We start from the raw sequence: 26854 nt of genomic DNA on the forward strand, positions 1-26854 counted from the left end.
GTTACCATTCACCATTAAGTACTGTTGTATTAATTAAGATGGAGACAAGGAGACCAATGAGTCAGAGAAGTTAACAAGACCCAGTTACTGAAAATATTAAAGGGGCTTTTTTTTCCAAAACAACGATGAGGGTTTAGTATACAGAGACTTCCATATGCTTATTACCATGGCAAACATGCCATTAAAAGTCCTTTTAACCTTCCTATTAAAGATGCAGAAAAAGGAAAAAAACAGTTAAGCATTTGAAATGCCACCTATTAAATAGAGCTTTCATTTTAATTGCATTCCTTGCCTCCTTCTCCTGCAGCAGTAGAGAGTTTAAAAGAAAGACAAAATCTTTTCAACAGTCTTTTCGGAAATAACTCTCCTTTTGGGAAGAAGAGAAATTAGCTCCAAGCTATCTCAGCTGTTGTTGCTGAAGTCCAGCCTTCTTGTCTGAAAAACAAAACTTGGCAAACCCGCACAAAAGAGGAGAGAAAAGAACAATTGAGATCAAAAATGCAATGCCTGTTTCTGGTGTCAATTTTTACTTGCAATCTTGCTGTTGAAAAGCACAAGTGAAAGAGTCTTGTCAGACACGCAGGGTCCTGGCAAACCTGTGGAGGTTGCACATCTGAAATCCGGTATTCCCTTGTCCAGCAACATCTGTGGTCCAGCAGGACCATGGCTGTTGCCAGACAAGAGAGTAGTGAGCCAATGCAGGCAGTCCCCACAGGGTGGGAAGCCTGCAACAGTGGGGGTCAAAGTGTTGGAGCCTGTGACTTCCCCACAGCATCATCGGGCTAGGAGCCAAAGCCCCCACCCATCCTGCAGCAGTGGGGAGCCTGGAGCTAGGTGCTCCTGTCTACCATGTGGCAGCAGGGGCCACGAGGCTGCTGCAGGGCTGGGAGGAGGCACTTCCTCCTTTCCCCCAATTCCAAGGGGAGGGAGGCTAGAGGACAGGGCTGTCTGCCTGCAGAAGCCCTACACCTGCCTCATGTGGCAAATTCTCTTGCTTGGGATCTGTCAGGTCCCAAGCAGACTGGATAAGGGAGGTGCAACCTGTACAGGCATCAAGCTGTTTGGTGCATTGTATTTCCTGTCTGAGACTTGCAGTAGTGTTACAAAATACAGTCTTGGCCAGCTAAGCCAGTTTTCTTTTTCCTTCTCCTAATAACAGAGCCAAGAAGACAAAGAAATAACGTGGGGAAGGAAAAGGATATATGGTGGAAAGAGATGGAGATGGGAACAAAGCGTCACATCCCCAAGTGGTGGTTGGTCTGAAGCTAGAGCTGAAGTAGGTAGCACAGTCACCTGGATGCCTCTCTCTGGTCAGGATACGTCTCAGGATTAGGACAAAGAAGTTTTGGGATCTCAGGAGACAGCATCTGTTATGAAAAAAAAAAAAAAACTATTGCAGCCTCTGTCGTCCTCCATAGCCAGTTTCACAGCACCATCTCCACCCACCCAAGGTCTCTTTTTGAGGACCCTAAAAGGGACTGGGGGGGTAAAATAGTCCATTTCCTTTTCCCTCGGATCCCACCCCACTAATTTTGCTAATTTTTTTCTAATTTTGGCCACACTAATTTTGGTCGAGTTCCAGTCACAGACTTCACCAAAAATTATCTTAAAATAATCAGTAATAGTGATAAGCATTTTGTTTGGCTTTTCCTTTCATCTTTTCCCATCAACATTTGTTTTGATAGATTGCAACATGAAAAATTTGCACTGAGCTTTTACAGCTGATCTTGCAGGGTAAAGTTGTACAGCCAATTATCATAATAGTACTCAATACTGAGTCTGATTCAAAGCCTATAAAGTTGATTAGTTTTCACATTGACTTCAATGTGCTTTGGCTCAGGGCCTACACGGTCATATATTTTACTGAAAATTCTTGTAGAAATGTTTTAGAGAGTTTAAAATTTTGATTGAAGCAATTTCTTTTTTCCCCTTCACTAAATTCTTTAGTTGCCCTCCGTCCCACTGGACTCAGAGGGAGAAAAGATATTTTCACTAATACATTTTTAAAACCTGTAAAATGTTGTAACTTAGTTTTTGATGCATAACTAATTTTATTTTTTTCTTTACTCTGAGCCCTTCATAGAGTCATGGTAATTAAGAATCCCAGAGAAGAAAATGAGAAATATGCCTAAGAAAAAAGTTGAAGCTTTCTGAAACACTTCTGAAGGTATTTTTCTATGCATATGTATCATATACAGACTGCCTAGCATGGCTTTGATACCATATGAAAGTTTAGCAGCAGTCCTTTCAAATGACTTGTATAATTCATTTGTGGCTTTGCTACAAATTTAGAAAAATGAAGCCTCTCCAAATGTATTATGATGCCACTCATTCTAACATGCCTTTTCTTTTTTAAGTATGTATTTATTATGCATGTGTACTTATATAATATGATATTCAGAGATGACTGGTGAGGGCATTCTTGACAGGGCACCGGCCACATACCCCTCCCCTTCCCCTTCCTCCACGCTGTCCTGTCCATGTCATCCCCCGACCCATGACCTGTCTATGCCCCACTCTCTCCCTGCTCTTGCTCTGTCCTGTGCTCCTCTTTCTACAGAAGCAACACTCCACTACTGATGAGTACAGGGCTCCCCCCATCCCCCTGGAGTGGCACAGCTTAGGAGTAGAATGAGCTAGGAAACTTGTACTGCTGTGCCACTCCGCGGGATGGGTGGGATTGTCCTGCCCTCATCAGAATTGGCACAGCACTAATGATAAGTGGAGCGGGCATGTGACCCCTTGTGCACATCATGCATTGCCTATGATGACATACATAATCAAATAGGCAGGTGATAATGCAGAGCTAAATGATGCATTGCATTTTAATGCACTTTTACTGTTTGACTTTCACTCTGTTCTCTGATTCATCTCCTGGCACTGATGGATAATTTTCTTTTCTTCATGACTAGCCTGAAGCTACAGCTACACTATGGAGATGATATTAGCATAGCACCGTTGGCATAGTGCTATAGTTTAGACACAGCCTCTGGTAACATAGGAAAACTCAGTTTCTCAGTATAGGAATGCCACTCTCTTGGATAAAGTATAAGGGCTTTTCTATACTATAGTGGCACAGCTACAGGGGTCATAAATACATGGCATAACCCCATAGCGTAGACACAACCTATAACAACAGAAAGGGTGTGGTTTTTCTTTGTTGCTGTAGGAAAACTATACCCCTGGCCGTCCAATAATAGGCCAGTGGAAGCATTCCTCTAGAGACAACCCATGCCTGTTGAGAGTTGTGTGTGGTGGGGACAGAGTGAAAGCAGCTGGCTTCATCAGTATTAGTGAGCATACACTGTACCAGACAAGCACCAAGTAGGTGGAGGAGGGGAATGGCTCATGAGCACCTTTGCTTGTGCCACAGATCACCTCAGCCTTCTTCCATCGACCTAGCTAAATCAACACACGGTAAGATCAGCATAACTACGGTGCTCAGGGTTGTGGCTTTTTCATACCACCTGCCTGGCGTAGCTATGCTGATATAACATTTAGAAGACACACTCCATACCACAGAAACACTAACCCAGGGACCTGCCCCTGTAATAAAACCCATTGCCAACTTTGTCCACTAGCAACACCATCACTGGACCTAAGCACACCATGGCTACGTCTACACTATCCCCAAACTTCAAAATGGCCACGCAAATGGCCATTCTGAAGTTTACTAATGAACCTCTGAAATGCATATTCAGATCTTCATTAGCATGCAGGTGGCCGCGGCACTTCGAAATTGATGAAATCAGCTCATGGGAATACGGGGACTTCGAAGTAGGTGGGGTCCTTTCGAAAAGGAGCCCCATTGGGACGAGCCACACAGCAGCGAGGTGCGTCAATTTTGAAGTGCCGCGGCCATCCGCATGCTAATGAAGTGCTGAATATGCATTTCAGCGCTTCATTAGTAAACTTCGAAATAGCTATTTGCGTGGCCATTTTGAAGTTTGGGGCTAGTGTAGACACGGCCCATAAGGGACATACCTCTGTACGTCCACTAATGTGACATATGCCACAATGTGCCAGGAATGCTCCTCTGCCATATACATTGGACAAATTGGACAGACTCTATGCCAAAGGATGAATGGACATAAAGCGGACATCAGGAACTGGAATGCACATAAACCTACAGAGGAACACTTTATCCTCCCTGGACATTGCGTAATGTATTTCAAAGAAGCCATTTTTCTACAAAAGGATTTTACCACTAGATTACAGAGGGACACATATGAATTGGAATTCATTTGCAAATTCTGGGCATTTGAATTAGGTCTTAACAGAGCTCTCAATTATATTATGCATTAAAAGGGCAATTTCCCCACCTTTGATATTCGCAGGAACAGCACCTTTTCTACTTAATTTGCTTCATCGATTGGTTCTACTAGTGACAGGTAAACCCTTTTTTTCTCCTTCCCACCCTCCCCCACTACATAAACCTTGAATTCTAATTGTCTGCTCCAATAATCAGAGGAAGTGGGTCTTACCCATGAACTCATTAGCTAATGAATGTGTTAGTCTTTAAGGTGCTACAGGACTGCTTGTTATTTGTGTTGTCAAATAATATATGTAAGTATCTAGAAAAGAAGAGAGCCACTTGGCATCGTTCCAAAAGGATAATGACAAAGCAAACCCACTGTAACTACCATGTAGTCATCGCATTTAATGAAGAGTCAGTTCTTTCCCTTTGCTTTTGTTACTGTAGGCCTGTTCTAGGTCGATGGAGCTAAAAAGTTTTTTTTTTTTTCCCCATTGGAGTGTATTCAAACATGTGTGATAAGTTTTCCTGGTGTTTTGCTCTTTTTATTACTAGGAAAAAGGGGAGGAAACTTTTTCTCAGCATGGACATGTGTTTATTTTAAAGTCCTGTTTTTGTTCACTTATAAAAACATGTCAAGTAACAGGGAATTGTCAGAATTTTGCTCAGAATTTTAACAAAAACAAGACTGAATATAGCTGTGATGAAGCATTGCTTGATGTGATGTATGGTCATTCCTTAAAGAGTAGGACGTCTTCATGTCACCCTCCTCTTTGTGAGTCCATTGACGTCTGCTCTGCTGAATTGTGGTGCCACAGGTCTTATCACAGAAGGGGCAGGTGTTGGTAGCTGTTGGAGGGGAGTGAGACAGTTTTTGCTGCTCTTTTCTTCTTCTCCTCATCTGCCCTGCAGCGGGACCTCTCAAATTGTGCTACCATCTCATAGATTACTGTTCTCCAGTGGGGACAGTCTTGGGCAAGGTTCTCCCAAATGTCAACATTGATGCTGCACTTTTTCATGTGTGCCTTCAGCATATCCTTATATTCCTGATGCTAGCATCAATGGTCCTCTGTCCTTCTTCCAACCTGGAAAACAGAATCTGTTTTGGGAGGCATTGATCAGGCATCTGAACCACATGACCATTCCAACAAAGTTGGTGAATGATAATGGCTTCAAAGTTGGTCAAGTTCGACTCTTCCAGGATGTTAGTGTTCATGAACATATACCCCCAAAAGATATTTGGGATTCTCCTGAGAACACCGTTCATATTGTTCAAGTGCCTTCAAATGGCACTTGTATGGTGTCAAGGTTTCACATGAGTACAGTAACACTGAAACAATCATTTTGTCTTGGGATAGCTGGCCTGGTTCTCAAAGACCCTTTGTCTCAGGCAGGCAAAAGCAGAGCTTGCATGGCTCAGACAATGCTGGGTTTCAAGATTGATGTTGATTTTAGTGGAAAGATGACTTCTAAGATATGGCAGTGCTCCACATTTTCCAGCAGTTCTCCATTGACTTCATTAGAAGGTACATGAGATTGCCTCATTAGCGAGGGTTGGTGAAGCACCTTGGTCTCTTTGATGTTCAGTGTGAGGCCGAGATTTTTGTATGCTTCAGCAAAGGCACTTAAGATGGTCTGAAGTGCTGCAGGAGAAAAAGCAGCAACCATGTTGTCATCCGCATACCGGAGCTGCATGATTAAAGTCGTGGAGGTCTTGATTTTAACCTTCAGTCTCCAGAGATTGAATAGTTTCCTGTTCATTCTATAGGCAATCTTCATGCCAGCTGGAAGCTTGCCATCAATAAGGTGAATTGAAATGACTGGCTTTGGTCCGTCTCTGACAAAAAGCCCATGTGCTGGCTCTCCACTGCTTTTCAACAACAAGCTCTATCATGCTGCTATAATATCTGAGCTACAGTGGGGCCCTAAAACCCACTCAGAATATTTAAAATAGGGCATTTGGCCATCTAAGTCACTCTGTCCTCAATTTCCTGTAAAAAAAAGTTAGGGATAATCAGCATTTTAAGGTCAGGTGGGTGTGCTTGCTTACTGCCTACATTTGAAAGCTCCAAGGCTTTTTCATTTTCTTACATGCCTGGGCAAGGGAATTCATTCCCTTGGCTTAAATGTAGCTCCCTGTAGGACAGGACAAGAAACACACTTTTTTATAATTTGATGACAACTGAAGAGCTGTTAAATATCCGGTGAAATAAAGCAGCTTTGTGGATGAATAGCTGTCCACCCAATAAGAAGTTTATTTATGATCTCAATGGCCTCTCCTGGAAGAAATATAAAATAACTTCTGGAATTGAATATGTAGATGACCACTACCTTGATTAAACATCAAGAAGACAGACTTTTAAAACCAACTGAAGCCGTGAGTGCACAACCTACCTTAATATTCAATGTAGGTCAAAATAACCTCCATACAGCAAACTGCACAATGTGGGCCAGTTTGTTGCACTATTTTATCCTGGTGTAACTCCTCTCACAATGGAGAGATGCACTCATGTATTACAGGTGTGGAATGGAAAATCAGTCACTGCCTCTGACAGTTTGCATCTCTTCCTCATCTAGCCTAGGGGATCTAGAGCACCGTGGTTCCAAGTCACCCTGTTCTGTTGATCAGCAAACAGATCATCCCTCATCCAATATCCGTGAAAGAATACATAGGCTCTCTCCCACTGGCTGGATACTATTATGGCTACTTCCTTTTAAATCAGATTTTTTTCTGTCAATCAAGTTACTTCACACTGCATTATTTTGCATGTTACAGGTTCCTGGAAAGCCTGTTTGCAGCACTTCTTTTGTAAAGTAGTTCTACACTGTGGTAGAGTCCAGTAAGACCCAATGGTTAACTTCTCATCCATTACTTGAGGAATTACACTTGAGAATTATCTTACAACCAATTGTTATATTATTTTTATCCAAAGTCTAATTTATTTTGTATCATAAACACAAAATATCATCAGCTAAGGTAGTCTATTTCAGAAGTTAAATTACAGTAAGGTCTCAAAGTACGCGAATCCAGAGTACACAACCCCACTCTGACATGACTGACCCTCCCGATTCATACACACGCTCATGATTCATACTTGTGCACGATGCATGGGGCGAGAAGCAAGTGTACAGTACTCGCCCCCAACATCTCTCACTAGCATCACTTGGAAAGCGAGTCTACCCACACAACATCTTTCTTCTCACATAACAAAAGCAAGACTACCTCCACCCAGCATCTTTTGCCTTGCATAAGAAACAAGTCCACACAACTGACATGTTTTGTATGTATTTATCATGTCATACTTAATAAAATAAATATTTTTTATCATCTAAACATTTTATTTCTTTAGATGGTTCATCCTGTTAGGATTATTGCTGAAAGGGCTGACTAAATAAATTACATATGAATCTTGCATGCTAGTGCGTGACTTACGGACTCTTGGATTACACGTCTTCCTTCTCTCTGATGCTCTCATTCTGTTAACGTCTCCCTCTTACACTCGTGTAAAGTTTTTCTTTATCAGTGAATTTTACCACAATCACAGGCCCTAAGAGGAAAATTAGTAGAGGAGCTAGTTGTGTCGAAAGTGAGAAGAAGAGGAAAGCTCATACTGTGGGAACTTTTGAAGAAAAAGTCAAGATTTTGCGCTTATTAAGAAGTGGTGCATCCAACTCTGAGGTTGTGCAGAGGTTCAACATAAATAAATCTTCGTGTGTCCCTTTCATGAAAGGGAAATACTCAAAACAGTGGAAGACAGTGCACCAGCAACAGCCAAAATGATCCAACACGTGAGGGATCCAGTTCTTATTAAAACTGAGAAGGCCTTAAATTTATGGCTAGAGGACGTGAATAAAAAGCATGTGCCATGTGATGGAAGGGTGTTACAGGAAAAAGCTCTCTCTTTGTATGAGCACTGCAAGAAGTCCATGGGTGCTGAAGGATCTACTGCATCTACAAAAACATTGTCAGCAAGTAAAATGTTGTGGGTGGCTGGCAGAATTCAAAACATGCTGCTTTCCGAATAACATACACTTAACAGGGGAATCAGCATCTGCCGACCATGCTGCAGCCAAATACCCAGCAGAACTAAAGAAGTTGATCCAAGAGAAGGGATATAGGCCAGAATAAATGTTTAACGCAGATGAGACCGGCCTTTTCTGGAAGAAAATATGCAGTAGAACCTACATTCCAAAGGCTGAGAAGCAGGCACCTGGGTTTAAGACAGCAAGGACAGAGTTATGCTCCTATTTTGTGGAAATGCTGCTGGGCATATGATCAAGCCTGGGATGCTGTATCGTTCTGCAAACCCCAGAATATTGGATGAAAAGAATAAAAAACTCCTCCCTGTGTTTTGGCAATCCAATAAGAAGGCATGGGTAACAGCACAGATATTTTTGGACTGATTCCACAAGTGTTTTGTCCCTGGGGTGGAAAAATATATGTCTGCGAAGGAAATGGAATTCAAGGTGCTGCTCATCATAGATAATGCTCCTGGGCATCCCGAGTCTTTACAATTTGCACACCCCAATGTGGAAGTCGTGCTCCTTCCTCCCAATATGACCTCCCTTATCCAGCTAGTTGATCAAGATGTGATACGCACATTCAAGGCTATCTACACTCGCCTCACCTTCTCCCGCATCCGAACTGCTATGGATCTCGATCCTGAGCTTGATGTAAGCCGTTGTTGGAAGGACTACAGCATTTGGGACTGCATTACTCATGTCAAGGAGGCTATGAAGGAACTTAAGCCTGAAACCATGAATGCATGCTGGAAGAATATTTGGGAGGAAGCTGTGAATAACTTCACAGGCTTCCCCAAGGTAGGTCCCCCGAAGTCAAGAAGGTTGTTAATGTTACTCATCAGGTAGGCAGAGAAGGATTCAATGACATGGCAGAGGACTATACAGAAGAATTACTGAATGGTGATGGGGATGAGCTAACAGACGAAGACCTAGAAGAACTTGTGAAGAGTGCAGAGGAGGAGAATTAGAAGAGGAAGAAAAGATTGAACAGGCATTATGGGACTTCCATAAGTTCAGTGAGGTCTTTCAACTCTTTAAACAGCTAACTAACAAGGTGCAGGAGTACAATTCTTTGATGGAAAGAAGTTTAAGGATCACTCAGGAAGTGAACAGATGTTTCTTCCCGTTAAGGGAGATGTTCACGGAACTCCATAGCAAGAAGAAGCAACTTCCTATCACCTCATTTTTCAGGAAAGTGCCACAAAGAATGCGATCTCCCTCGCCAACCTCTACCATCACGCAGTCTCCCACGGCATCACTGAAAGGATCCTCCTTGCACAGTCCTGTTTTGTCACCTGCATGAAAAAAGGTAGCGAAATCACTGACCAAAATGCCTGTCACAACTCAAGCCTTGCATTCTCCTGCTTCGTTGCCTGTGCTAGCTGAAGCCTCGCAGTCTCCTCCCACCTCATTGGGTCCATCGCCTGTTCACGAGAGAACTTCACAACCTCTGCCTTTTTCTGAAGTGGATCCCAATGACCCTCTGTGTGTTGAGGGATCGAAGGAAGAGGATCAGGAATCAAATGCCCCCATCATGCTGTATAGTGCACTTCATCATTATCTTCATCTGTCATCGCACTTTGCAGCAGGCTACATCGTCATCATCATATAAAGAGAAATGAGCAATCTTGCATTCAGATAAGCCCATTTGATTTTTATATAAAAATTATAGTGTCCAGGCACAGTATTTTATAACCTTTATACTTTAAGATTTATGTACATTTACTTTACAAAAATAAAGTTTATATGAACATGTACCTGGCTTATAGGCGTTTCTGAAGTTTTACCTTTGTACACAATAGTTTTCTATAGTGAGACCCCAATTTATGCAAATTCAAGCTTACACGAGGCTAAGAGGAACCAAACCCTCACGTACTTTGAGACCTTACTACACTATAGTTGGTTAAAGTAATCCTAATAAGGCTGGGTATGTCAAAAGTTCCTAATATAACTGAAATGCCTTCTAAGATATTAAAGTTGCTGTGACTTCTGCACTTGAGAAGTTTATTTTAAAATATAGAAACTAGGTTAATCTAAATGAAATCTAATCTCATGACATTCTTTACCAGGTTTTCTTTAAAAGGATCATGTTGTATATGTGCCTTCCCTTCTGAATTTTGATTCCTTTGTGTTATTTGAAGTTGGTCAAATGTGCTCTAAACCTCCACTGTGGTCATTTACTGTGAAAACTCTGGATTTTCTTGCACTATTAAGAGGTTTTATCAGGTCCCTTATTAGTGACCAGGACACTTTTAAAGGCATACAATATATATTTTGAAATGGTATTTAACCAATGAATCAATTAATTGATTATGCTGTTACCCTAATACGTTGATAAGCAAGAAAGACTGGCAGCTGATTGGACAAACAGGTCTCTAACCAGTTTCTGTTATAGAAGGGCTTTCATGGACACTTTATCTGTGGGGGACATAAGATGTCATTGAGGCAATATAATAGTAATGCCTTGCTCTTAGATACCATTTTTCATCTGCAGACCTCAAAGAATTTACCAAAGAGAGCTATTATCATTTTACAGCTGGGAAAACTGAGGCATAGTGTCATGTGATGCCAAAGGTGAGAGAAAGAGCCACAGAGCCAAGACTTAAACCCAGGTCTATGCACTAGACTATTTTTGATCTAAAACTTAACAAAAGACAGCTTCACAGCTGGAGTAACTCACCTTAGCACAGTTGAAAGCTATGGGAATAATTATTTACTGTACAAAGCCAATTTTCTTGCTGAGGGAGACTCCCTTTGCACGTTATTTTTGTTCAAATATACTTATAAAGAATTCACCATCCCCCAAAGATTTCTTTTCAGATATATTGGTTTCTGATGCTTTGGGCCAAAGCAACCACTCTGTTGCTGCTGTCCATCTGGTCTTCTCACCTGCTTACAATTTCTGTCAAAACAGCACACAATTTAAAAAAATGTAGGCTTTGGGAATTTTTTTTTAAAGAAACAGTTACCGTTTTCATCATTGTCTGTGCTTTTTCACCATTGCTGGCATTTTAGTGATAATTCAACTTGCAAGGGCTTGTCATATCCCAATCAAGAGTATTGTCTGGGTCATTGGATTCTGGCAAAAAGAATAACAATCATACACAGTCCACAATGCCTGGGAAATATTATAATGACTTGCCTTGTGCGTGTTTTACCAGTAATTCTTTCTCATGCATAAGAGATTCCTCTGGAGGACATTCAGATTTGTTTTCTCATTAAATATGATCTCATCCTTTATACTATGAAATCTATTAGCAGAATATGAAGGAAAAGTTAGCTTTTCACCTCTCTCTGACTACAACTCACATCCTGGCTTAGAAACTGACACCCAAAATATAAGAGTAATATTGTCCTATTTTCAGAATCTATCTATCTAATGTTTTTCTACAAAAGAGTAAACCTTTTAATCATTTCAGCTAAATACATCTATTTCCAAAGGGAACATTCTCATGTGCAATTTGCACTGCACCTTTAAAACCTCTAGCTACACCAAGTCCCTTGTGCACTCTGTCTAAGGTCGTTTTATTTGTTTTGAATGATGCTACTTATTGAAAGCTTTTCTTTACCAATAAAACTTGGCATTATTATTTGTGGAAAACGAAATATTATTTAAAGAAAAGTAAGTATCTAAATTTTACAGAGAAAAAATGAAGCAAGGGGCATTTTCAGTGACGTGCTCTGCACCACCTATTACATTGTTGGCAGAGCTAGGGACAGAGCCCAGATCTCCTGATGCAGTGGTTTATTCCGTTTCTATCTGAAAATCGCTCTATGCATTTGTATTTGGCAATTGTGACATTGCTTTTTTTGGCTTACCTAAAAAATTAAAGTGCACTTAAAATACTGATGAGCAAATCACCAGAGTTTAAGATTCTGACTTTGCTTTGGGTACGTATGACGTATTCAGCAGTAGCACCTGGTGCCCTAGTCATTGACAATGTGCACATACACATAAACCAAAAATATAACTTACAATTTAAAGCCTCAGGCTATGTCTACCCTAGAGTGTTTTGTCGACAAAAGTGGCGTTTTGCCATTAACACCCACGGAGAGTCCAGACTACCAAGGCATTCAGTTGACTTTAAATCAACAGAATGAAGCACTTTTGTTAACTGTCTTACCCCACCCATGAGGCGTACTGCCTCTGTCAACAGAGATCTGTTGACAGGATAGTCTGGATGTTCCGGGGATCTTCTGTTGACAGAAAGGGCCTCCAGGGCACTGCACAGGTGTTCCTGGGCACTCCCTGTCCACAGCAATCAGCACTCCATGGTGCCTGCCTCCAGCTTTCTGAAAGCCACAGGGAGCCAGGAAGCCCCGTGACAGGAAGCTGAGAGTGTGGAAGCAGCAGAGCTACAGACTGCTGTCCCCTACTCCCTCACAGCCACTTCCTGAGACCGAGCCTTTCCAGATGGCAGACAGCCAGGCATCCCAAGACCCACTCAGGGACCTCTAAGGAGCAGCTTGATGGGTCACAGAACCCACCTGGGGGCACCAACTGGCAGGGCCTTCTCATGGGCCAGGCCTGAGTTCCAGGCCCTTCTTGACCTGTGGAGTGAGGAGGAAACCCTCCTAGACTCCAAGGCCAAGCAGTGGAATGCCCCTGCCTATGCCTAGATGGCCACCTCACTTGAAAGGAGGGGCTTATATAATTTGCAGAAAGGGGCTAATCTGCCCACCACATGGAGCAGGTCCAGGAAAAGGTAAAAGAACTTCACCAGAGCTGTGCCCAGGTCAGTGATGCCAGCCAAAGATCCGGGGTCCTATTTCAGGAGCTGCACCAGATCCTGGTGGGGGGTGACACATCACCCTCCATTCTCCCATGTTGACATGGCACAAGAGGCCCCTTCTTGCAGATGGAGCCCCTGGAGCCTCTGAAGGAGGAGAAGAAGCAGCACCACAAATCCCAACCCCTGGCATAGCTGGAGGTGGACACAGGGTCCAAGGCAAAGAGCAGCACCTCGTGATTGTCCTGTAGTCGGTCCCTGACAGCCAGATCACCTCCAGGCCTCATCAGAGCTGGGTGAGAGTCCTTCTGGTAAGTAGCCCATGCATCACACACCCCAGGGCATGGGAGGCAGGCACAGATGGGGCGCGCTGTGTTTGTTGCCCATGCAGCTCGGGCAGGACCTTGTGCTGCAGTTCCAGCATATGGAACCATGTTCCAGGTTGTGTGTGCCACCTGGACCCAGCAGGCAGCCCCTGGACTCGGGCACCAGCCCGCTGCCAGCCTCATTGGGAGGCCAGATTAGCCTCAGGCCCTGGGGTGGAGGTGGCTGGAATTGGGCTAGCCACAAAGCTGATAGCCCGACCCCAGCCACATCAAGGAATATAGCTCCTGGCATGTGGGCATGCCTGCAAGCTGGAAGCAGCATCTGCTCCCAGCTCACCTGCCACCCGTGCAGGGACTCCCCTGTGGCTGGACATTCCCTTGGCCACTAGCCCATCAAGTGAGGGGGGCACAGTAGTCCACCAGGTCCCAAAGGCACTGCACTGTCCCTGTGCTGCAGGAACCATTGTGCAGGCCACACATAGCTTTGCTCCCAGGCCATTCCCGTCCCTTGGGCCAGGAGGTGTTGGTTGCTGCCCATAGTTGAGAGCAGGGCCTCAGGGGCTCTGTTGAATGAATGGCTCACTGTCTCTCCTTCTTGTCTTCCATACAGCTGGACACACACTGACCAAGGGCCAGACCGGCCCCCCACCAGAGTGAACCAGCCCCACCCTTGCACTGGACTGAGGCAGCCCTGAAATACCTCTATGGCAAGCCAGTCCCATGTCACTGAGAGGGCACGTCTGCAGCCAGAGGGGCCATTGCTGTGTGCACGAGGACCTCCACATCTCTATTCGTGGTATCAGTGACATGGAAGAAACTGAATTAAGGGGTCAGGATGGTCCTAGTCTGGAAGGAGAAATAGTCTGTGAAATTGTACTGCCGTTTATGATGAAACATATTTTTCCTACAGACTTATTTGCCTTGACAAAGTTTAAGCATTAGCTTCCTGTTTTATCGTTTTATTTCGTGTGTAACAAATTCTGATTTTGATGCTTTATCATTTGTAGTTGATTAAAATCTGTCTTTCTCTAGTTAATAAACTTGCTGTATTGTTTTACCTAGATTAGTATGTCTTTTGACCGAAGTACTTGGAGATGTCTTCTTAGGTCAACAAGGCTGATACATAAATTATTATACAGGGTTGGAATGACATGCTATGTACGCACGTGTACAGTCCAGGCTACTGAGCAGTACATTTCTGGAAAGCAAGACTGGAACTGAGGTGTATGTTGGTATCACCCTGTATGTAATTCATGGATGGCTGGGCATAACATTCATGACTAATGCACAATTTAATTGTGGTCTCATTGTCTTACAAAAACACATTATACCACAGACTTAACTTGTGCTTATATGGCGACCCTCAAAACATTTGCGAACATTGCTGATGGTGTAATTAAGGTTTTGAGGTTATATTCTAAATGTAAATTGGTGTGTTTGCATTAGAAAAGTGGTTGTGTACTCCTGTATTCACAGTGCTATCTGAGCTTTAGCAGCTTTTGTGGTCTGTTGTTCTGTAACCTAAGGAGGTATAAGAAAGACTGCTAGTTATCTCATATGTGGTAAGGAAGCAGGATAAGTTAAGTTTTTGCCAGAAGCTAGAAGGAGATTTGTGAGGCACTGGATGGAAATTGTACAAGATCATACAAAAGTGTAGAGCAATTCTTAATCCTCTTTTCCCAACCAACTGCCAAGCCTTATGAAAAATCCAACTCTTCCTCTCTGCTCCTCCCCCTACTATTTTTCTTTTTAAAATGAGTTAATCCTGGAGACAGTGGCCAAAATTTTAACTCCATAATAATGCTTCACAATGGTTTGCAATTATGTGTTGAACTTTAATCAAAATAATACAATTTAAAAATAAAAGTGAGAGAATTAGGCACAAACTGAGCACTGACATTAAAAATCATGCCATAGAACAACATTGGGGAGATGCATCTCAGCTAGGTTTAAGTCAGGAAACAATGTAAAAAATGCTGGTTTGTTGAAACCTTATCTGAACCCACGGAGGGCCTCCTACCTGCCCTGCAACCCCTCCATTCACAACTATTCTGTATGGGAAAGCCTGATAGTACTGAACAGCAACTACAAAGGAGATTATTTTCAAAGGCCTCAATTGAGTTTCAGTGAAACTTAAGCATTCCAGCCAGATTTATAGAAATTAAGCAGCGTTCCTTCTGTAGAAAAATACTTTAAATCCTCTAGTTGAAAAACAGATTAATTTTATCCTTTATGAGAATTTTGAGCAACCCCATAGTCAGGACACAAGTCCCTATTAAATTCTACCATATGACGCAAGAATCTATAGAAAAATTATCCTTTACAATTAAATGGTCCATTTATCCATGCTATCCCTTCCATTGTCTTTGTTGTAAAATTGGTACCCTGCTTCACTTGTGGTATCTTAAAGAGAGACTGCAGATTTGCTTTTCTATTATCTTCAGAAATGGTGCAAATATGCTTAATACTTTTCTGCAACCCACTAAAGATCTTAGCTTTAATGCTATGCTGCACCAGTGAGTTCTACAGTTTAACTGACTAAGGTGTCAACATAATTTATTTGTATTCATTTTTAAATCTGTTCTCTTTCATTTTCATTGAATGTCCTCTTGTTATTGCATATCAAAATAGGCAAATAGGAGCACTTCCTTTCATTCTTTCTACACCATTACTTATTTTGTACACTTTAAACTCTTATTTGTCTCCTCTCTCTCCCCCCCTTTCTTTTTATATAAACAATTCTCCTTGTCTGTAATCACTTTTTATTATTTCTCTCTAAACCATCTTGTCTATAGCCTGTTTTAAACCATTGTGACCAAAAATGAACCTAATATGCCAAGTGATACCTTCTAGTATTTTCTTATAACCTGTTTACTCCTTTAAACATCCCTAGTCTCAGTCCATTAATGCCTTTTATGAATTGTTTAGTTTCTTCCGGATCTGCTCTCTTATAGACTAATAAATTTCATACCAAAAAGATAACTCATCATTTTTATCTTTCTGTGTCTTTTAAAAACCAGAGCCTTTATCATTAATGACCTTGCTTATTGTCCTCTGCCAGCTAAACTTCCATTTGCAGTATGCTCATGTGCTTCCAGCTCTTCTATTTCCTTTGATAAGCATCTTGCATTCATGACGATGATTAATCCTTTGGGCTCCTAGTGGAGGATAGCACCCCCCTCAGTTATTCTCCCTCTCCAACACTTGGCTATAGTCTTGATTTAATCCCACGTTAAGCTTTAACTTAATCCAGGAAAGTTCATCAACATGTTTGTTTAGGATGTCTCCTTTTCCTCTTTCCTTTTGGATTCCATTCTACCGTTTGTCTTGTGATATATTCCTCACAATCCTTACACAGGATATCGACTGCCCATCACCATTTTCTCTGCTTGATCTGGACCTCCAATGACTTCTGGTTTATTTTGGTGCACAGGTTTTTGTCTGACATTCTATCGTACCATTCTTTCAAAGATGGCTTTTACTTCTGAAAGTAAATCTGCACCTCATTTGCATTTTCAGTTTCTGTCATTTGCATGCTTCTTTTGAAAGAGGAATGCAAATTTAGATGCCGCCATTTTGGAGATACAGCTATGTGGTCAATATTCATAACTTTAGATATAAATATGTTAATCATGATAATCATATTCATGTAACATTTCCATTGACATTGTAACAGGACACACTTTGTGCACTATTTGTTACAATTCTGTAACAGTGGTAATAGCAATAATACAAATGGCCATCTTTAATAGTACATCATCACGTTAGTATCTGCTCTTCAGACTGTAATTTCCAAATGGCTATCAACTTTGGCTGACATCACATTTTATTTTAGTCATGTTTCATTCTTACTACTATGATATACTAACCCAGTATGCCTGCATCTACACTAGCAAGTAGTTTCGAGCTATTTTTGAAAAGAAGGAGCTTTTTCAAAATACCCAGTGGATCATCTACACACAAAAAGCATTCTTCAAAATTAAAGTGAAAGAATTTAGTGCTACTTCTGAAAGCGCTCTTCTCTCCCATCTCAGGAAGAATGCCTTGTTTTGACAGCTTCTTTCAAAAGCAAATGTATAGATGCTCCCTGGGCCCTTTTTTACACAAGATCAGTCCTCATGGCACCTGATTTTTCATTCCCTGGCCCATTCTTTCGAAATAGCAGAAGCTGTGTGGATGGTCTCTTTCAAAAGAATCTCCACTCCACGGGTGCATCTACACTTGCATTCCTCTTTGGAAAGAGATATGCAAATGAGTTAAGTAAAATGCAAATGAGCTATACATTTGCATATTTGGTGCCTCATTTGCATATTCTAATTTCAAAAGAGCCTCTTTTGAAAGAAGAAAGCCAGCGTAGATGCTGCTTTTTCGAAAGTAAACCCATCTTCAAAAGACTCCTTTTTTCCATTAAGTAAATGGAAGAAGGATTCTTTTGAAGATGGGTTTACTTTCAAAAGAGCAGTGTCTACAATGGCTTTCTTCTTTCGAAAGAAGCTCTTTCGAAATTAGAATACGCAAATGAGGCACTGAATATGCAAATTTATACTTCATTTGCATGTTTGATTTACCTCATTTGCATACCTCTTTCCAAAGAGGAATGCAAGTGTAGATGCACCCCACTAAATTGCATCTGACAAAGTAGGTCTTTGCCCATGAAAGCTCATGCTCAAAAGATCTGTTAGTCTATAATGTGCCACAAGACTTCTCATTGTTTTTGTGGATCCAAACTAACTTGGCACTGATACTTATCACTCTGATACCTATCTTTTGATCTGCTTTTCTGTGTGCGAACACACTCTTTTGAAACTTCCAGAAAGACTTCTTTTGAAAGATCACTGTAGTGCAGACGTAGCCTATAAGTTAATGTTGTTATTTCAATTATACTAACTCAGATTTATTTATTCCAAATGTCCATACGGTACCAGCGCCGTGTCAGTCTTCTCTGAGGACTTCCATCTAATTACTCATCAGACCTAACTTCACTTGTGAGATCTGACAGGAATGCATCAGATAGGTGAATTTTATGTGGCATCACATTAAGCAATCTTTCTCCATTTCAGAGGCATGTGTCTACTTCCTTGAGATTGTCCATGTGCTTAAAGCAAAGAACATATTTAAGGACTTTGCTGGCTTGGGCACAGAACACTTGATCAGCCCCATGCAGGCGTGAGCTGTGAAAACATACTTTTCCAGTGAGAGACATTGTCTCCTATTCTCCAAACCTCTGAGTCCTGGGGTCTAACAAGGGATCCATTTCATGTGTGTTGCATGTGATGAAAACACTATAAACATGAGACATCCAGGAAAAAAACGAATCTTTTAAGTACTGGAAATCTGCGTAGTGTCATTTTTATAGTGAAGAAAGGAGGAAGAGAGATCTTAATTATGCAAAATTTGAACAGCAGTCATGCAGGGTGATAGCATCTGATGATTCTCTGTGAGACTTTCAATTACTAAATTGATGGTCTTAGGGGAGCTGCTTACACACAACCTATTTGGATTTCTTAGCTGTTCTAACACAAAATATTAAATGTTTGATATATTTTTCCCTAGGCTTTCGAGATATATGATGCCAGTCCTTGGATCTGCTTGCCTTGTGAGATTGCAGTCTGCTGTTTCCCTTTCTCTGGTTCTCTGCACTGACACATTTCCTTTTCTAATAGTGTAACTTATCACACAAGTAAATTCATTGACACCAATGAATTAAAATATAAGATCTGTCTACAATGTGCAGCCTCAGCCTTAAGATTTAACTCTCCTTCATTCTACACACTCTCATGAGCTCAGATTTGGACCCAGGGTCCTAGAATCCTATAGGTCCAAGCCAGAATCCAGTGAGGAGCCCTATCATTTTTCAATATGATACAGCCATGCCAGCCTCAGGCCCTGGGAATCCACCAATGCTGCCCCACAATCCCATATTCTCTGTCTTCTCTATTTTTGAGTCATCATTAGGCTCCCAGGACAACCAGGCATCCCCCTTTGTTCAATTACAGCTCAATGTTTAACCCATCCATTTTGTTCTGCTTGCTGAGCTGCAAACACAGTGAACCTTCTCCTGTGATTGAATGTGAAAAGCACAGCAAGCCACAGCAGAGTGGACAGCTTTGATGAAATTGGAATCAAAATAGGTCTATAGACAGTAGGAGAGGCATTTCAGTCTGGTAAATGCACGTTTAATTATGCTGCACCTGCTGAGAGTATAATTAAACCTTCCTTTGTCCAGGCCTTTGAAATCAGGACATGGTTTCATAAATCAAGGCAAAAGGGCCTATGCAAGGTCCCCCAGAATGAGAGTGGGGATAGTAACTCAATTTAGGACAATGCCATTTAGTGGGAACAGATAATGTGGTCCCATTAGTATGTGCTTGTGGCCCTGTTGCAGATGCACCAGCTAGATAGGGAACATCAGCAGCTATACCAAGTTGCATGAGAAACGTCAGCCACTTTGAGTCTGTCATGTCTGTGTCTTTCTCCATCTTTAGCTCTGTCAGGTGCCTTTGGTGGTCAGAAAATGCCGGTGGAGTATTCACTAGCATCTCATGAAAGCTCTGCCTATTTCCTCATGAGTGAAACCGCTGCTAAGACATTTTTCAAATGGAGACTCCTCCATTTTGCTCACTCCAATTGCTGGGACTGAGTGGATTAGTATGACAGCTCAGAAGAATCTGTTGGTGCATTGCTCAAACTTCTTGTGTTGTATTTGGATGGATAGTCAAGTTTTCCCACAATGCACCATGGACAATGAGGTAAAGTAACCACATTTCAGAAGCATGCTAGGAAATTTAAGGTGTGGCTGGTTGGACTCAGGCCTGCACACTATGGTCTACTTGGGCCCAACTTTAAAGATTCTCAGGCTAGGGTCACCAATCAGTGTAGATGCTCCAGCCCTGGGTCCATTGACTCAAGTTCCACTGACCTGGGTGGCACTACAGACTTTTTTTCCTGTTTTTGATCCATTTCAGTCCCTATGCCCAGCCTTGTATTAGAGTTTCAGGTTCCAAAGAACTTAGATGTAAACACCAGACTAAGCTGCAGATTTTCAAATGGCTTCAAGGCAAAACCATAAAGAAGTGTGAAAACGAATGATGATAATGTAAAGCCAGTGGTCTAGTTTGTGAAATGGTAAAAATTCTGCTGAACCTAGTCTGTTTTTAGTTTATAACAAAATGCAGAGCCAGAAAACTTTTGCATGAGCTTGGGTTCCTTTACAAACATGACTCATGTCTGAACTTTCTTGCTCCTTTTTCTGCCAATACACATAATCTAGCCAAAGGTTCCAGCGACTGCTGTGTTTGAACTTTTATACCTCTCCTGCACTCCCCTGAAATGTTAAATAGCAACAAAGAGGTAGTTGTGTTAGTCTGTGTTCTATTGAAACAAAAAAACAGTCATGTAGCATTTTAAAGACTAACAAAATAATATATTAGGTGATGAGCTTTTATGGGACAGACCTACTTTTTCAGATCTATAGCCTTACCAGAATAGACTCCATCTATAAAGCACACAGGTCCAAAAATTGTCGTCAGGGTTGACTAATCAGAAAAATTGTTATCATAGTTGGCAAATCAGATAGAAGAACGGCTGGGGATGGGTGGGGGAAGGGAAGGGAAGTAAGTCATGATAAACATCAAAGTAAGTGAAAGAGTCCTTATAACTGGTCAGGTAATTGCTGTCCCTGTTCAAACTGCATGCTAATGTGTCAAATTTGAATATGAATGCTAGTTCTAAACATCCTCCCTGCTGATGCTTGTTAGTTTCTTTTCTCCAGAACAAAAATTCTCTGCTCTTTAACAGAATGGCCCACTCCATTAAAGTACTGGCTGACGGGTATACAGGTTTGTGTATACCTGTCAGCCAATACTTTAATGGAGTGGGCCATTCTGTCAAAGACCTGATAGTTTGTGTTCTGCAGAAAAGAAACTTTAATAACTGTCTACAGGAAGAATATTTGGAACTAACATTCGTATTCAAATTCAAAGCATTAACGCATGGTTTGAACAGTGACAGCAATTACCTGACCCATTATAAGTACTCTTTCACATACTTTGATGTTTAACCTAAGAAGACTTACTTCCCTTCCCCACCCCACACCTGCATCTCTCTGCTCTTCTATCTGATTTGCCAACTAAGATAACAATTCTTCTGATTCGTCAACCTTGACAACAATTTTTGAACCTCTGTGCTTTATATAACGAGTCTGTTCTGGTAAGGCTATAGATTTGAACACGTGGGGCTGTCCCACAAAAGCTCATCACCTAATAAATTATGTTGTTAGTCTTTAAAGTGCTACATGACTGTTTTTCTCCTGAAATGTATTCATCCGATGCTCAGGCTTATTGCACTGATGTGACAGACTTGATACTTGTTAACTATTGGTGGGCTAAAATTTGATTTCAAGAATGAGCTTTTCCTCTGTCTTCTGAACAATGTGAACATGGCAGGCTAATGTTCTTTGGCAACCAGGAAACTTCCAGGATATTGTCCTTTGCTTCCTAGAGAACAGAAACATGGCAGTAGGAAGTCAATTCTCCCCTGCCAACTAGATATCATGAGCTCTGTATAGTAGCTGGCAACCATTTGTCCTGTTTTCTGGCAAATGTGTGAGCAGAGCAGTACAGGAGTTCATGACCTTTACAGGGTGCTTTCAGTTTGAGGTATATAATCAGAGTACTACAAAACCATGTTGGATACATAGCTATCTTTTTGGATATTGGAAGCCCTAGCAGTACTTAGGATGTGTTTACACAGCTCATGACAGCAAGACTCTCAGCCTGGATTGTCAGACTTGGGCTTCCACCACTAAATCTAAAAACAGTAGATGCTCTGAAGCTGTACCTCAGCTTTGATGCCTCTTCTCTAGGCTTCAGCACCTGAACTCCATCCTGAACCTCTATGCCTATACAGCTACATTTAATACAGTAGAGCAATCTTGAGTCTGTTGGCTCAGACTTTTCTTCACATATCTCTGAAAGTTTTGTTTCAGAAACCCTGCAGCAGAATAGAATCATAGACATCATGAGCTGGAAGAGACCTCAGAGGTCATCTGCCCAGGCATCCCCGACAGGTATTTGTCAAATCTGTCCTAAAACACACCACTGACAAGTTTTCTAAAACATCGCTTTGAACTCAGTTCAAGAGCTTAACTAGTCAGTCAGGATAGGTTTTTTGCTCCTCCCCCCTCATAATATCTAACCTTTCTTCAGATTAATTCTTGTACTACTTTTAGGAAGATGAAGAAATATTAATCATTGCCTCTTTGTAACAAACTTATCATAGTCTTCAAATATCATTTCTAATATTTGCTGTAGAAATGCCTCATCCACGTCCTTTTCCTGATTTGGTGGTCTATGGTACACTCAGCCATGACATTGCACCTATTTTTCATTCTTTATCTTTGGCTGATTTGCCACTGACTCCTTAGGGAGTGAGAGCAGATAAGAACTGGTGTATATAATCTGGATGTATAATGCATCACCCTCACTCTTTTTTCCTGTCTATTCTTCCTGAATAAGCTGTATGCCTCTCTACCAATATTCCAGTCATGAGATTTATCCATATCAATGTAACATCAACTAAATCATTTTTTGCCTTTTATATGAATACTTCCAGTTCTTCCGATTTACTCCCTATCCTCCTTTCATTTATGTATTGACATCTCAGATATTGATCAGATTCCCCCATCGTGGTCCCTCTTGTTGCTCCTATGACCCTTTCATAATTTACAATCCCCCTGTCCTCTGCCAGAGTTTAGCCTGCTATTAAGATTACCCTCATCTATAACTACCTCTGGGCTTTGATCATCTCTACCCTTTAAACCTAGTTTAAAGCCCTCTTCACTAGGCTTGCAACTCCACATGCAAAGATGATCTTCACCTGCTTGGTCAAGTGGACCCTATCTCTTCTTAGTCATCCTCCTTCCCTGACCTAAATATGATATACAATAAAAATTTAATATTGTGGCAGCATTTTGGAGATGTTGAATAGTATAGACCCAATCCAAATATGCGTTCCTGGGCTTTTATTAAACTCTGCACCTGAAAAGGCCCCCATCCAGCAAACTACTTACCCACATGTTTAATTTATATCCAGTTTAAGGCAATGGGATTATTTATGTGGTAATATTAAACATGCGAATAAGTACTTTCTGGATTATGGTGTAAATGCTTATTATTTAGAACAGCTTTTGTTTTACTTCTCCTCAGATTTCCTAATCCCTAAAAAGCAGAACTTTTTTAACGCACAACTTTTTAGAACATCCATTTCTAAATCTCCTATGCACATTACATGTATGTAGATAGTAGATAGATACTAGGAAAACACAAAACAAAACCAAAAATCCAGCAGCAAGAAGAATGTGAAAGAATAAAGAAAAGTATAGGATTTAACTGAAACAAAATAATTAATTAAAAATATCTACTACACTTTCATGCATTTAAAATAATTGTCTTTTAGATTTTGATGAGGAAATACATATTTTTCTAACTGTGTATTTATCCTGAGGCCTGATCCTGCTCTTATTAAAGTAAATGGGAAAACTCGCATTGACTTAATGGGAGAAATATTCAGTTGGTCCCTCAAGTGTACAATGTATTTAAAAATATTGAACGGAAAAAAAATTCTGCACCCTTATTTTGCACTCCCAGATGCAGTAGCTACACTCTCAGTGCAGCAACAGTGCCCTCCAGTGACGCATCAGATTACTGTTAGGTTTGAACTGCGTGGTGAATGGCTGCTCCAGGAGGTGCACAGAAAGTAAAGCTCATTTGCAAGTGTAACCCTTCTGTTAACGCCAGATGCCTGCCAGAAGGGCCGGGTTCAACTCTTGTGGGGTTTTGCTAGCAAGGATACAACCAACCAGCTCAAGCCCCCACCCAGTGGCCTGGGACAATTTCACCCCCGTGCTGGGTGCCTGTAAGGCGGTTCTCCCCCGCCTCACAAGCACAGAGTCTGAGATAGAAATGGCTTGTTTAATGACCGTAACCTACCCCAAGGTTACAGCGACAGATGCAGTATATCTCAGCACAGAAGAGACAAAACCCCTTTTACCCAGATACCATCCCCATATGCAGTAGAACCCAGTCTCTTGCTGGGGCTCTTGGCCCTTTTCCACACACACACAGTTACAGGGTGTACCCTCTGCGGTGCAGTCCCAAACTCAAAGCCCACAGATACATCACCAGGGCAATACTAGCTGTCCACTTGTCTGTAGCCTCCCCTCGCTGTCACCAGCAGTCTGCCAGCCACTGTCATCCACCCCTGCTCCTTCCAGCCACCCACCAGTCGCCATCGTCTGCCACTGCTTCTACCAGCCACCCAGCAATCACCACCACTACTACCAGCCACCTGCTGATTCTGCTGTTGTCCAGCAGTCCTAACCCCACTGCTTGGGACTGCCCTAAGGCAGAACCCAGTGATTTCAGCTCTGTGTGGTCTCAGCTGCCACTCTGTGATTTCAGCTCTTGGTATCTCTAGTGTGGGGTTTCACAAACACCCTAGTATCCAGCTCTGTCTTTCAACAGGTGGGGAGGGTTAGTCAAGCCAGGCTTATAGCTATATGACCAACGCATAGGCAGGGCCAAGGCACTCAGCAAGCTGACTCAATCAGTACCCCCCTCCTCCTCTGTCACAATGCTTTAAACCGGGGGAGCCCTGTGTAATCAATGTCTTACACAGCTATGGCGACTGCCCTGTCCCCCACAACAACCCAGAGCATTGGTGAGATCTCACAACTCCCACATTAAGTGTCAGCTTAAATTGTGATTTTACAACTACATGTTTACAATAGACCAAATCTCATGGCTTACTTGCTACCCATTAGGCTTTGCCTGAAAAGGTATCACACATGCACACCTTTTATATTGTCATGCAGATGACCTCTGGGAGACTCATTCCTCCCAGCCTTCAGCAGCACTGCATTCCTTCTGCCACATTCCCTACACAAGAGTTTCTGGTTGTTACCAGCCCAAATTTCTTCAGCCCTCCCCCACTTCAGGATCACACCCACCCTTATCTGATTCCTAGGGCTCAGGGCACAATTCCCTGTGGGTCTGCTGGATCTTTGCCACTGAAAAAACCTTACACAGTAACATTCTTATTCTCTATTTATTGACAATTAAAAAGCACACTGAAACCATGCCAAGCACATAGTGTTATGCTCACCAGTCCTGATACAGGCAAGCAGACATCCCCTGTTGGCCAAAGTCAGTCTCTCTGGTTGCTGCATCTCAGGTCTGATCTTGAGGCTGAGTACTCCCAGGTTTTTTCTCTTCTTCTTCCTGTTCTTTTTCTTGCTGCCTTTTTCCTGCCTTGCTTTCTTGAACCCCAGTTTAAGTAGTGAAACCTGAGTCCTGCTTAGCTAGACTTTGACCAATTATTTTAATATAAATTTACTAACCAATCGTAACCTACTGTAAAAGAATTGCCTAAGCAATCATACCCCACCACCTTCATTTGATTTGCATCTAGCAAAATAAACTCTACAGCAGATAGGAACAATTACGAGCCAGAGCGAGTTCATACAGAAAACAGTAGAAAAACGAGGACAATCATAGACTGGGGATTCCACAACCTCAGGTATTGATAAGTAGCTTTGCGCAAGACAAAATGCTTTTAAGTCAGTTTTCTTTACCAATCCTGGGATCTGCTTTCTTTATCTGGTGACCGTGAATGGCATTAGGATGCAGTCTTCTTAACAGTCTTGTGTGACACTATTGTAGTGAAATTTAGATGGAATGTGAGTCTGTGACTTTTAGCTCTACAGTTAATGGTGGCTGCTGCTCTTTATTCCAGCTGCAGAGGAATGCTTCAGGCCTCTCAATGTTGTTATAGAACAACCATATTTGTTATACTGTCACCTCATGAGGTGCTAGACTGCAGAGGATCAGTGCTCCAAAGTACACAATGAAGAGCTGAACTAAAATATAAATGTGCTTAGTTAATGTTATTTTATTTAATTTTTATTAGGGCTTATTCTGTGCCAAAATTAGACATTTTGTAGAAGTAAGGCAAATATCTTCAATAACGTTTAAAGAAATAAATACATAATAAGGGTACAGCAAGCAGTCTTGTGGCACCTTTTAGACTAACAGTTATTTTGGAGCATAAGCTTTCGTGGGCAAAGACCCACTTCATCAGATGCATGAGTTAGGGGGGTGGTTTCACAGGGGTATTTAAAGAGTGGGGTCCCAGTAAAAAGGAGGGCCAGAGCTGACAAGGTCTATTCAGCAAAGTGGAAATGGCCCATTATCAGTAGTATGTATGATAAGAGGAAAAAACAAGTAAAATCAGACATGGGCATGTGAGCCATTGTCAGAGTCTAGTAGTAGGCATCCTTAGATCCCGAGGGATCATGGGTTTGCGCCCCAGTTGGACTGATTCGAGCAGCATCTTCTGTGGCTGTGCAATCCAGTCCAGGAGTGGCAGTCCTTTCCGCACTATGAGCAGCAGTAGGCAGATGACGCTATGGTATCATGGGCATGGATCTTCCCGAGGGCTCTCCTGTCTTCTGCTTCCTTCAC

Source organism: Carettochelys insculpta, chromosome 8 (assembly GCF_033958435.1).
Source record: "Carettochelys insculpta isolate YL-2023 chromosome 8, ASM3395843v1, whole genome shotgun sequence".
NCBI classification, from domain to species: Eukaryota; Metazoa; Chordata; order Testudines; family Carettochelyidae; genus Carettochelys; species Carettochelys insculpta.